This window comes from Haliotis cracherodii, unplaced genomic scaffold, assembly GCF_022045235.1.
Source record: "Haliotis cracherodii isolate W230 unplaced genomic scaffold, xgHalCrac1.p SCAF_1, whole genome shotgun sequence".
In the NCBI taxonomy this organism is placed as follows: domain Eukaryota; kingdom Metazoa; phylum Mollusca; class Gastropoda; order Lepetellida; family Haliotidae; genus Haliotis; species Haliotis cracherodii.
This window is the reverse complement of record NW_027266264.1, coordinates 60,213,841-60,227,878: the sequence shown is the minus strand read 5'-3', so window position 1 is coordinate 60,227,878 and position 14,038 is coordinate 60,213,841. Positions and strand designations below refer to the sequence as shown.

Genomic DNA, 14,038 nt, shown 5'->3' with positions numbered 1-14,038 from the left:
GTGTTCTACGTTTGGGATAACAAACTCTTCTAAACAGTGCAACACCCGAATTTTTTGATTCTTCGAAACACAGTATGTTTTCTCTACACTGGTGCGCGTTAAAGAAAGCGATTACAAATCTATTTCTGTTAAATATGAAACAAATGTGAGTGCTATTTTCTTACAGTGTCTACCGTTTGTCAAGGTCAATTTAAGAAAAGACTTTCAAAAATATACTACCCACGACGGGACTCGAACCCGCAATCCCCGGCTATCAACACTGACTTTGAGTAGGAGGCCGGTGCCTTATCCATTGGGCCACGTGGGCTTGGCAAATACAAGCTGTTTTCTACATTTGGGATTACAAACTCTTCTAAACAGTGCAACACCCGAATTTCTGGATGACTGGAGACACAATATGTTTTCTCTACACTGGTGCGCGTTAAAGAGAGCGATTACAAATCCATTTATGTTAAATATGAAGCAAATGTGAGTGCCATTTTCTTACAGTGTCTACCGTTTGTCAAGGTCAATTTAAGAAAAGACAAGGTGTTGTTTGTAGAACATTGTTTGACAAAATGCTACACAGAGAAACTCCGGACGACAAGGTATCCGGTTAAAAATTAGAGGAAGAACAAATTTCTAAATTAACGATTATTGTTGAAGAGTAATAAATCCTTTGGTCAACAAGAACGTTCAAAACTAAATCGGTGGGATTTCCGGACTAACGAAGTTTCACATTTTCTGTACACGTTTCACGAAATGCAGGACTACACTAACAAGCAAGGGTTAACAATATTACAAAAATATGATCAAAATATTGTGTAATGCAAAGCACAAAGACAATTTCCTTAACCATTATCTACCGGAAAACAGTCAATGGGAATTAGGTAAGTGGACATTGTATAAAATACGGTCCATATGATTCAGCTTCCTGTTTTCCTATTTATATCGCGTGGCAGTCGGGTAGCCTAGTGGTTAAAGCATTCGCTCGTCACGCCGAAGACCTGGGTTCGATTCCCGACATGGGTACAATGTGTGAAGCCCATTTCTGGTGTCCCCCGCCGTGATATTGCTGGAATATTGCTAAAAGCGGCGTAAAACCATACTCACTCACTCACTATTTATATTTCCCAAATAAACATCAAACATTTAGGCCCTTTTATAGCGTTCGTCTGTCAGCCGTCCGTTTTCCGTTTACAGAGCAGAACACAAAACCGTTAAATATTTCTCGTTGAAACTTGCTACATAGATCAGACTAATGAGGCACTGGTTCCTTTTGGGATTTTTATTTTTTTCATTTTTTTATGTTTTCATGACGACAAATTGGACTTTGCTAAAAAGGAGGGTAGTACTCCAAAACCGTTGAATATTTCAGGATAAAACGTGCTATACAGATCCGTCTACTGGTGAGATGATGCGTTTTGATAACTTGAGATTTTGAAAAATACTGAACTGAAGGTATCCAATGGCAATGAACCTAAAGTGGGGTAGAAGTAGCCAAGGGGATATGTCATCTCGTGATGACTTGTTACAACAGCATTCCAACTAAACTCAAAATACATTGCAAAGATTCCTTCCAGAAATGACCTGAGCTCTACTTTTTGTTTATATGAAACCAGATTACCGGAGGTACATAAGCTCACGTGTATTTAGTGATAACAGCCATGTTAGTCCTGTTTCAAACCATTGAGTGAGTGAGTGAGTGAGTATGGTTTTACGCCGCTTTTAGCAATATTCCAGCAATATCACGGCGGGGGACACCAGAAATGGGCTTCACACATTGTACCCATGTTGGGAATCGAACCCGGGTCTTCGGCGTGACGAGCGAACGCTTTAACCACTAGGCTACCCGACCGCCCCTTCAAACCATTGAAGTTACGTGATGGAACTGGAGAATTTGTATTCACACAAAAGACTAGCGATGCCTTTGAGAAACTTCAAGGCAGAAATGCTTTGAGTAACCACAGCCTTCAGTCTTTTATAATCATCACGGTTTGAATTCCTACATATATAGCGTTCATAAATGCAGTAATGCACACATTTGGTCTTTGTATCGATGCATTTAAAACATTGCCCAGTTATTATTATTTCACAAGTGCCGTATTTTCCAACTGGCTTTAACCTTTCCTAAGAGGCCATGTTTGCTAGGATTGGGATTTTCCTTCAATAGGATTTCAAGCTATTATTTAGGGTCAAAATATGTTTGTAGGATTCTTCATATTATAATGGGCAGATGGTAGACAAAATAGGATAGTCAAATTATGCCAGAAGGAATTTTGGTAGTTTCCAAATTTACCACTATCGCCAGCAAAAGCCTCATGACATAAATGCTGGTACACCATCACAACATAACTACTTCAGTAGTATAAGGGACATTCAAGATAATTAGTTTGCAATGTGGCGTCAGAAGTATTTTGGGAATTATATCGTTATTTGACAAACCAAACGTTCGATGAGGAAAGAATATTTCAGGACATGGCTGACAGTTTTGGTATATACAAGTGGTGGTGGGTTTGTTGTTTAACGCCACACTCAGCAATATCCCAGCTATATGACGGCGGTCTGTATAAATAATCGAGTCTGGACCAGTCAATCCAGAGATTGATATCATGAGCATCGATCCACGCAATTGGCATCGATGACATGCATCAACCACGTCAGCGAGCCTGACCACCCGATCCCGCTAGTCGCCTCTTATGACAAGCATAGTCACCTTTTACGGCAAGCATGGGTTGCTGAACACATATTCTACCCCGGATCTTCATGGGTCACAGTGATCAAGTACTTGCAGGAAAAGACTTCACACCAAAAGCCGTCCTTTAAAAAATATGAGAACAACACTACGGAAAGATGCCTTTTCTTGTACCACAGTAAAAAACATAAAAAAAGTGGGCAGCAGAGTTTAAGCCTGTTGTGGAGAGACTTGAAAACGACTCTGACCTGGAAGGGTTGTTATGTCAGCAAAACAATTATCCAGAGAATCCAAGCTATAATGATGCACGACCGGCGAATGACAGCGTCATATTGCTAGTTCAGCGGGCATTTCACAACGATGACGTCATAGCAGCTGTGACGAAGTTTTTGGACAGCCGACAGAAGGCCTTCTGCCTTTGATAGTGTGTATATCCTACATCGGTACATTATTCATGGACTTGTTATATCAATTTACCTTTTGGGTCGAATGTAACTGTTGTTGCTTTCACAGGTAAAGATGTTGACCCGGTGCCATCATAATTCATTATCATTAAACCTGATGAACCAGCCACAATTAACTTCCTGCAATTTTGAAAACAAAGTTATTTCAATGGACACTATTTCAGACAAGGGAAAATTATCCATGAATATTAATATCACCATTCAGGAATAAAAAAATGCATGTTTCTCAGAATGAAATTAAACGCCGAAGCTGACATTTCGAACAAAAAAGTTATTTTCTAAAGGTGACACACTCTGCTGAAAAGGTTAAGTCACGACACTGATTTCTTACTTTGTTTCTGCATCAATCGCAATTGTAGTTGAACTGGAGAGTAAATCACGGACTTTTGTGGTCACTTTTGTTGAGACATTAATTTTGGACAATGATGAGCCGATCACAATGAACAGCACCCTCAACGACGAATCTATGGCTAATCCATATGGGCCTGAAAATAGGTGTAAAATGTGTATCATCTCAAAATTTTACTTGTTCCAGTTTTAATGATATCAGATCGTTTACTCAGATACGAAACCTGTCTTAAGTCAAGATATTCGTCAAGGTCGCGTCAGGTGAACAGCGAAAGGTGGCGGCCTAGTGAAATTGAAGGATAAGGGGGGTCTTGAGTCGATCAGAGTGTGTGAGTGAGTTTGATTTCGAGCCGCTTTTAGCAATATTCCAATATCACGAGGGACACCAGAAATGGACTTCACACATTGTACCCATGTTGCTTTCTAAAACAATTCGGCTTCGTTTTTTGATCAGAATTGTGTTATGTCAAAGAAAACTGCCACAAAAGAGTGGCCTTTTTGAGCGTAGAGGCGGTGGTGTAGCCTAGTGGTCAAAGCGTTCGCTCGTCACGCCGAAGACCCGGGTTCGATTCCCCATATGGGTACAATGTGTGAAGCCCATTTCAGGTGTTCCCCCCGCCTTGATAAAGCGGCGTAAAACCATACTCACTCACTCTGATCGACTCAAGAACCCCCTCATCCTTCATTTTGATTGGGCCGCCACCTTGCGCTGTTCACCTAACGCGACCTTGACGCATGTCTTTACGCAGGCAGGTTTCGTAGTGCTCTCAAACGCCAGGATTTATTAAATATCAACAACAATATAATTTCAGGGCGTTATTTTTTCACCTGATGATGCCTCCCATTAGGTGGGATAGCCTGGTTGTAACCCGTTTGCTGGTCCCGACGACATCCGGGTGATATTCCCAACATATATACAATGTGTGAAACCGATTTCTGGTGTGTTGACTATTGCTGCAATCTTTACAATGACAAAGGAATACTTAGAAAATATATCAAACTACAAAACGAGGGAACTTGTCAAAGAAGAGAGAAATACCGGCTGTAAATGTCTTCCACTTGCTTTCATGTTCTGCTCCAGAAGTTCTGACTCTAGAAACAGAGTCCAGGTGAAAGTCAGTCCAGTAGATAAAATCTTCCACCGGATCATAGACAGGACACCGTGGCGATGGTGCAGATACAGGCATTGTGCGGCAGCTGATATATTCCTCAATGTTGCACAGGGTTACCTTTCCCTGTTCATCATCACCACTGTCTGTTAAGACCATCATTTCAGAAGATCCTACAAAGACCATAACGTATTGAGTATTAAAACAATCTCGACATTTGTAAGCTAATGCCGTGGTAGCACTTTTGGTGCGTAAGAGGCGACTAGCGGGATCGAGGGGTCAGGCTCGCTGACTTATTTGATGCATGTCATCTATTCCAATTATGTGGATCGATGCTCATGTCAATCACTTGATTGTCTGGTCCAGACTCAATTATTTACAGACCACCGTCATGTAGCTGAAATATTGCTGAATGCAGTGTTAAACATCAAACAAACAAAACAAAACTTTTGGTGCACTGATCAAGATCTGCATCTGCATCTGCATCTTAACAGGTGACACTCCATGATGCTAAAGTACGTGTGTGTGTGTGTGTGTGTGTGTGTGTGTGTGCGTTTGTGTGTGCGTATGCATGTGAAATAGTATGCGGTTGTTTAACATGGATACCTCAATCAGACACAGTATTCTGTCTCCGACCCGACCTGTCCTTGTTTCATCCCCTTCATGCCGAGCAACAAAGATTTTTTCCATGACGCGGCCCTGGATCGTTGGTTGGTTGGTTGGTTTGTTGTTTAACGCCGCACTCAGCAGTATTCCAGCTATATGACGGCGGTCTGTTATTAATCAATTCTGGACCAGGCAATCCAGTTATCGATATCATGAGCATCGATCCACGCAATATCCACGATAATACGGCCCCTCTCGGCCAGCATATATGCTTTTAAGGTGAGGTGAGGTGAGGTGAGGTGAAATGGGGTTTAACGTCGCGTCCAAGATTATTGCACTTATATAGCGACGTGCATGCACGTGTGTGTGTGTGGCTGCTTGTACTAGTCCGGACTGATGCCGATGTATAGTGCTAGCACAATGAGATACTATGCCGCAGTTTAACATGAATACCCCACTCAGACACTATACTGACTCCGAGCCGACCAGTCCTTTTTTTAGCCCCTAAATGCCGAGCGCCAGACAGGGTAACAACAAGTACCATCTTTAAACGTCTTTTTGTATGACGCGGCCGGGGATCGAACCCCGGACCTTCCGCTCTCCGGGCGGACGCTCTGCTTTTAAGGACGGCGGGGTAGCCTAGTTGTTAATGCTATCAAAGATTGCCAGTTCATTTTGGATAGTAATACTGAGTTAGAATTATAATTGAAACTGCTAAAATTTGGAAAACCATGAAGTACCACAATTGTTAAAAAGTTGTTGTTGTTGACCAATTGATATCATGTACACACCTCCACCGACCCGTGAAGATTCCGGGTTAGAAATGGTCTTCAGCAACCCATGCTATCGAGGTCGGGTGGTCAGGCTCGCTGACTTGGTTGATGAATGTCATCGTATCTCATTTACATGGATCGATGCTCATGACTTCAATCACTGGATTGTCTGGTCCAGACTCGATTATTTACAGACCGCCGTCCTATAGCTGGGGTATTGCTGAATGCGGAGTTTAACAACTAGCAAACAAACACACCTTCACCTGCCAATGCCACCCTTAACCTAAATTTATATCTATGCTACACTTCATATAACATTGTAGACTTGAAGACTATGTACTCCCTCTCCAGCTATCTATACCACCTGTAAAGTCAAGAATAACACAGATTGCCTGTTCATCTTGGATATTATTATTGTATTGGGACTACAAGTGTAAAAACAAATAACAACTTTTTTTTGAAAACCATGATTTGATATCATTGTCAAATAACCGTTGCTGCTGATTAAATTGACTATGATGTACACACCTTCACCTGTCAGTGCTATCTATTTCAATTTGTTGCTATGGCACGCTTCATATATCATTGTAAATGATCTGAAGTTGTAATAAATTGAATTTGATTTGAGTTGAGTAGAGGTTGAAAGCTATCGCTCGTCACGCCGAAAGCCCAGAACCGATTTCATGGATATAGTGTATAAAGCCCATTTTGAAGTAATATCACAACAAAAGTGCCGAAAGAGGCGTAAAACCATACCCACTCATACCTTTCTTGCGGTGTTAATTTGACGCCGACGTCAGCAATATTCCAGTCATATCAAGACGTCCTGACACTAATATGTACTGGGCAAACAGGCTACGTCACAGAGACTAACCCCCTGCTCCCGGAGGTTACTACTTGAGGGGGGCACGGGTGGCCCAGTCGTCTCAGGCGCCTAAGGCGCCGCGATTCGCTGTGCAGAGTTGCGTCCCTTGGGCACGCCAGAAACCTATGATTGTGGGTTCGAATCCCGGTTCGCCCCGATTATGTTTCTAGGTTTGTCAGCACCATACCCGTGCTCGTGGGTTTCACTGAAGTGGTAAACGTCTGAGACCTGCATCACTTGGGGCTTTCCTCCCACATTAAGCTGACACGCCGCGATATAACTGGAATACTGTTAAAAGCGGCGTTAAACCAAACTCACTCACTCACTCACTACTTGAGATTCCCAGGGTCTGGATTCCGGGTTCAAATTGATCCCTAACAACCTATGCTGGTCGTAAGAGGTGACTTCAGATATGGCGGACAGCGTCGGGGACGTGGTTGATGATCGTCCATCGATTACACACTACGTATCAAATGTTTGCACATGATTCGGCAAATGTTCAGACGTATCTTCTACCAGCAGCAACTATTTAAACCATTTTATACAAGGCTATCCTTTGTAACGTTTAGTAAAGGACACAAAATGGATACATACCATGGCTTGGGCTGCCTGGTAGTGCCACAGCATAAACGATGAAAGGTAAGAACATCTTCATGTTGAGATCCAAATCTGGACAAACACCAGACACTTAATAGTTGTGTTCACGAGGATTAAACAAGGATTTAAATCACCATACTATATTTAGTCTTGACTTAACACAATGAAGTGAATGTCATTAGAAGATACATTTGACATCCTCGTACAGTTTGAGAGCCACAAACCAATGATTTATTTAGGGGTCTTGAAGGATGTCACACAATATAGGCTCAAAGTACACATCCGCATCGTCCCACACTTACATCCAACACAACAATAACTGTCATCCGTTTGCACAACTGACATCTTCGTTCACGTTTGATAGCCATAATCAATTTAAGCTCCATGGAAACGAAATCACGTCACACAAAATGGACTAACATGAAACGTCGCCACATGCTTATCCTTGTAGTAAATGCATACTTCATGTCCACACTGTATTTTGGGGGTCGCGAATGCTATGCTTGGCTGGGTATTTAATATCTCTACACTTGAGGAATTATCGGTTGACAAATTGGTATGGAACTTTTTACACTAAATTAAAAATATATTAGCATTGAGATCGGTCATGTCATAATTCACGTCATATTGGTTCCTGTTAACATTGGATGCACTCTGGTTGTTGACTGCTAGTGTACTAGCTTAAGAATACAAAAAAAGAAAGAAAATGAAACAACATTATATAACATTATTGATTCTCATTGTCAATTCGTATTACCCTTGTCTTGTGATGTCCCCCTTGTCTTGTGATGTCCCCTGGTCCTGTGGTGATCCCTTGTCTTGTGATGTCCCCTTGTCTTGTCATGCCCCCGTGTCTTGTGGTGTTCCCCTTGCCTTGTCATGCCCCCCTGTCTTGTCATGTCCCCCTGTCTTGTCATGTCCCCTTGTCTTGTGATGTTTCCTTGTCTTGTGATGTCCCCGTGTCTTGTGGTGTTCCCCTTGCCTTGTCATGCCCCCCTGTCTTGTCATGTCCCCCTGTCTTGTCATGTCCCCCTGTCTTGTCATGTCCCCTTGTCTTGTCATGTCCCCTGTCTTGTGATGTCCCCTGTCTTGTGATGTCCCCTTGCCTTGTGATGTCCCCTTGTCTTGTGATGTCCCCTTGTCTTGTGATGTCCCCTTGTCTTGTCATGTCCCCCTTGTCTTGTGGTGTCCCCTTGTCTTATCATGCCCCCTTGTCTTGTGATGTCCCCTTGTCTTGTGATGTCCCCTTGTCTTGTGATGTCCCCTGTCTTGTGATGTCCCCTTGCCTTGTGATGTCCCCTTGTCTTGTGATGTCCCCTTGTCTTGTGATGTCCCCTTGTCTTGTGATGTCCCCTTGTCTTGTGGTGTCCCCTTGTCTTATCATGCCCCCGTGTCTTGTGATGTCCCCTTGACTTGTCATGCCCCCTTGTCTTGTCATGCCCCCTGGTCTTGTCATGTCCCCTTGCCTTGTCATGTCCCCTTGTCTTGTGGTGTCCCCTTGGCTTGTGGTGATCCCTTGTCTTGTGATGTCCCCTTGGCTTGTGATCCCCCCTATCTTGTGATGCCCCCTTGTCTTGTGATGCCCCCCTTATCCTGTGGTGTCCCCTTGGCTTGTGATGCCCCCTTGTCTTGTGGTGATCCCTTATCTTGTCATGTCCTCTTGTCTTGTGATGTCCCCTTGCCTTGCCATGCCCTCTTTTCTTGTGGTGTCCCCTTGTCTTGTGGTGATCCCTTGTCTTGATGTGATCCCTTGTCTTGTCATGCCCCCCTGTCTTGTGATGTCCACTTGTCTTGTGATGTCCCCTTGTCCTGTCAAGCCCCCTTGTCTTGAGGTGATCCCTTGTCTTGTCATGCCCCCTTGTCTTGTGGTGAGCCCTTGTCTTGTCATGTCCCCTTGTCTCGTGGTGTCACCCTTGTTTTGTCATGTCCCCTTGTCTTGTGGTGTCCCCTTGTCTTGTGGTGATCCCTTATCTTGTCATGCCCCCTGTCTTGTGGTGTCCCCTTGTCTTGTGGTGCTCATTGTCTTGTGGTGTCACCTTGTCTTGTCATGCCCCCTTTTTCTTGCCATGCATGCCCTCGTGTCTTGTGGTGATCCCTTGTCTTATCATGCATGTCCCTCTTGTCTTGTGGTGTCCCCCTTGTCTTGAGGTGATCCCTTGTCTTGTGATGTCCCCTTGTCTTGTGGTGTCTCATTGTCTTGTGATGTATCCTTGTCTTGTCATGCCCCCGTGTTTTGTGGTGTTCCCCGTGTCTAGACATGTCCCCTTGTCTTGTGGTGTCTCCTTGTCTTGTGATGTATCCTTGTCTTGTCATGCCCCCTTGTCTTGTCATGCCCCCTGGTCTTGCCATGTCCCCTTGTCTTGTCATGTCCCCCTTGTCTTGTCATGCCCCCTTGTCTTGTCATGCCCCCTTGTCTTGTCATGCCCCCTTGTCTTGTCATGCCCCCTTGTCTTGTCATGGCCCCTGGTCTTGCCATGTCCCCTTGTCTTGTCATGTCCCCTGGTCTTGTCATGCCCCCTTGTCTTGTCATGCCCCCTGGTCTTGTCATGTCCCCTTGTCTTGTCATGTCCCCTTGTCTTGTGTTGTCCCCTTCTCTTGTGGTGTCTCCTTGTCTTGTGGTGTCCCCTGGTCTTGTCATGTCCCCTTGTCTTGTCATGTCCCCTTGTCTTGTGTTGTCCCCTTCTCTTGTGGTGTCTCCTTGTCTTGTCATGTCCCCCTTGTCTTGTCATGCCCCCTTGTCTTGTCATGTCCCCTTGACTTGTCATGCCCCCTTGTCTTGTCATGCCCCCTTGTCTTGTCATGCCCCCTGGTCTTGCCATGTCCCCTTGTCTTGTCATGTCCCCTGGTCTTGTCATGCCCCCTTGTCTTGTCATGCCCCCTGGTCTTGTCATGTCCCCTTGTCTTGTCATGTCCCCTTGTCTTGTGTTGTCCCCTTCTCTTGTGGTGTCTCCTTGTCTTGTGGTGTCCCCTGGTCTTGTGGTGTCTCCTTGTCTTGTCATGCCCCCTGGTCTTGTCATGTCCCCTTGTCTTGTCATGTCCCCTTGTCTTGTGTTGTCCCCTTCTCTTGTGGTGTCTCCTTGTCTTGTCATGTCCCCCTTGTCTTGTCATGCCCCCTTGTCTTGTCATGTCCCCTTGACTTGTCATGCCCCCTTGTCTTGTCATGCCCCCTTGTCTTGTCATGCCCCCTGGTCTTGCCATGTCCCCTTGTCTTGTCATGTCCCCTGGTCTTGTCATGCCCCCTTGTCTTGTCATGCCCCCTGGTCTTGTCATGTCCCCTTGTCTTGTCATGTCCCCTTGTCTTGTGTTGTCCCCTTCTCTTGTGGTGTCTCCTTGTCTTGTGGTGTCCCCTGGTCTTGTGGTGTCCCCTTGTCTTGTCATGTCCCCCTTGTCTTGTCATGTCCCTCTTGTCTTGTCATGTCCCCTTGACTTGTCATGCCCCCTTGTCTTGTCATGTCCCCTTGTCTTGTCATGTCCCCTTGTCTTGTGTTGTCTCCTTGTCTTGTGGTGTTCCCTGGTCTGGTGATGATCCCTTGTCTTGTCATGTCCCCCTTGTCTTGTCATGCCCCCTTGTCTTGTCATGTCCCCTTGTCTTGTCATGCCACCTTGTCTTGTCATGCCCCCTGGTCTTGTCATGTCCCCTTGTCTTGTCATGTCCCCTTGTCTTGTGTTGTCCCCTTCTCTTGTGGTGTCTCCTTGTCTTGTGGTGTCCCCTGGTCTTGTGGTGTCCCCTTGTCTTGTCATGTCCCCCTTGTCTTGTCATGTCCCTCTTGTCTTGTCATGTCCCCTTTACTTGTCATGCCCCCTTGTCTTGTCATGTCCCCTTGTCTTGTCATGTCCCCTTGTCTTGTGTTGTCTCCTTGTCTTGTCATGTCCCCTGGTCTTGTGATGATCCCTTGTCTTGTCATGTCCCCCTTGTCTTGTCATGCCCCCTTGTCTTGTCATGTCCCCTTGACTTGTCATGCCCCCTTGTCTTGTGATGTCCCCTGTCTTGTGATGTCCCCTTGTCTTGTCATGCCCCCTTGTCTTGTCATGTCCCCTTGACTTGTCATGCCCCCTTGTCTTGTGATGTCCCCTTGTCTTGTCATGTCCCCTTGTCTTGTGTTGTCTCCTTGTCTTGTGGTGTCTCCTTGTCTTGTCATGTCCCCCTTGTCTTGTCATGCCCCCTTGTCTTGTCATGTCCCCTTGACTTGTCATGCCCCTCTTGTCTTGTCATGTCCCCCTTGTCTTGTCATGCCCCCTTGTCTTGTGATGTCCCCTTGTCTTGTCATGTCCCTCTTGTCTTGTCATGTCCCCCTTGTCTTGTCATGCCCCCTTGTCTTGTCATGCCCCCTTGTCTTGTCATGCCCCCTTGTCTTGTGATGTCCCCTTGTCTTGTCATGTCCCCCTTGACTTGTCATGCCCCCTTGTCTTGTGATGTCCCCTTGCCTTGTCATGCCCCCTTGTCTTGTCATGTCCCCTTGACTTGTCATGCCCCCTTGTCTTGTGATGTCCCCTTGTCTTGTCATGCCCCCTTGTCTTGTCATGTCCCCTTGACTTGTCATGCCCCCTTGTCTTGTGATGTCCCCTTGCCTTGTCATGCCCCCTTGTCTTGTCATGTCCCCTTGACTTGTCATGCCCCCTTGTCTTGTCATGTCCCCCTTGTCTTGTCATGTCCCCTTGTCTTGTCATGTCCCCTTGACTTGTCATGCCCCTCTTGTCTTGTCATGTCCCCCTTGTCTTGTCATGCCCCCTTGTCTTGTGATGTCCCCTTGTCTTGTCATGTCCCTCTTGTCTTGTCATGTCCCCCTTGTCTTGTCATGCCCCCTTGTCTTGTCATGTCCCCTTGTCTTGTGATGTCCCCTTGTCTTGTGATGTCCCCTTGTCTTGTCATGCCCCCTTGTCTTGTGATGTCCCCTTGTCTTGTCATGCCCCCTTGTCTTGTGATGTCCCCTTGTCTTGTCATGTCCCCTTGTCTTGTCATGTCCCCTTGTCTTGTGATGTCCCCTTGTCTTGTCATGTCCCCTTGACTTGTCATGCCCCCTTGTCTTGTCATGTCCCCCTTGTCTTGTCATGCCCCCTTGTCTTGTCATGTCCCCTTGACTTGTCATGCCCCTCTTGTCTTGTCATGTCCCCCTTGTCTTGTCATGCCCCCTTGTCTTGTCATGCCCCCTTGTCTTGTCATGCCCCCTTGTCTTGTGATGTCCCCTTGTCTTGTGATGCCCCCTTGTCTTGTCATGCCCCCTTGTCTTGTGATGTCCCCTTGTCTTGTCATGTCCCCTTGACTTGTCATGCCCCCTTGTCTTGTCATGTCCCCCTTGCCTTGTCATGCCCCCTTGTCTTGTCATGTCCCCCTTGCCTTGTCATGTCCCCTTGTCTTGTCATGTCCCCTTGACTTGTCATGCCCCCTTGTCTTGTCATGTCCCCTTGACTTGTCATGCCCCCTTGTCTTGTCATGTCCCCCTTGCCTTGTCATGTCCCCTTGTCTTGTCATGCCCCCTGGTCTTGCCATGTCCCCTTGTCTTGTCATGTCCCCCTTGTCTTGTCATGCCCCCTTGTCTTGTCATGTCCCCTTGACTTGTCATGCCCCCTTGTCTTGTCATGCCCCCTTGTCTTGTCATGCCCCCTTGTCTTGTGATGTCCCCTTGTCTTGTCATGTCCCCCTTGACTTGTCATGTCCCCTTGACTTGTCATGTCCCCTTGTCTTGTCATGTCCCCCTTGTCTTGTCATGCCCCCTTGTCTTGTCATGTCCCCTTGACTTGTCATGCCCCCTTGTCTTGTGGTGTCCCCTTGATTTGTCATGCCCCCTTGTCTTGTCATGTCCCCTTGTCTTGTCATGCCCCCTTGTCTTGTGATGTCCCCTTGTCTTGTCATGTCCCCTTGTCTTGTGGTGTTCCCCTTGCCTTGTCATGGCCCCTGGTCCTGTGGTGATCCCTTGTCTTGTGATGTCCCCTGTCTTGTGATGTCCCCTTGACTTGTCATGTCCCCTTGATTTGTCATGCCCCCTTGTCTTGTCATGTCCCCTTGTCTTGTCATGCCCCCTTGTCTTGTGATGTCCCCTTGTCTTGTCATGTCCCCTTGTCTTGTGGTGTTCCCCTTGCCTTGTCATGGCCCCTGGTCCTGTGGTGATCCCTTGTCTTGTGATGTCCCCTTGTCTTGTCATGCCCCCGTGTCTTGTGGTGTTCCCCTTGCCTTGTCATGCCCCCCTGTCTTGTGATGTCCCCTTGTCTTGTGATGTCCCCTTGTCTTGTGATGTCCCCTTCTCTTGTGATGTCCCCTGGTCTTGTGATGATCCCTTGTCTTGTCATGTCCCCCTTGTCTTGTCATGCCCCCTTGTCTTGTCATGCCCCCTTGTCTTGTGATGTCCCCTTGTCTTGTCATGTCCCCCTTGTCTTGTCATGCCCCCTTGTCTTGTCATGCCCCCTTGTCTTGTCATGTCCCCTTGTCTTGTCATGTCCCCCTTGTCTTGTGATGTCCCCTTGTCTTGTCATGCCCCCTTGTCTTGTCATGCCCCCTTGTCTTGTCATGCCCCCTTGTCTTGTCATGTCCCCTTGTCTTGTGATGTCCCCTTGCCTTGTGGTGTCACCCTTGTCTTGTGATGTCCCCGTGTTTTGTGGTGTTCCCC

General features: G+C 46.4%; 1 non-coding gene across 1 annotated transcript; it reads right to left on the bottom strand.

Annotated features, from left to right (window-relative positions):
* Nucleotides 1–216: 216 nt before the first annotated feature.
* On the bottom strand, nt 217–307 carry Trnar-ccu (transfer RNA arginine (anticodon CCU)). The gene is given in 2 exon segments: nt 217–252; nt 271–307. It is a non-coding gene; the product is annotated as a tRNA-Arg (tRNA).
* Nucleotides 308–14,038: the final 13,731 nt, after the last annotated feature.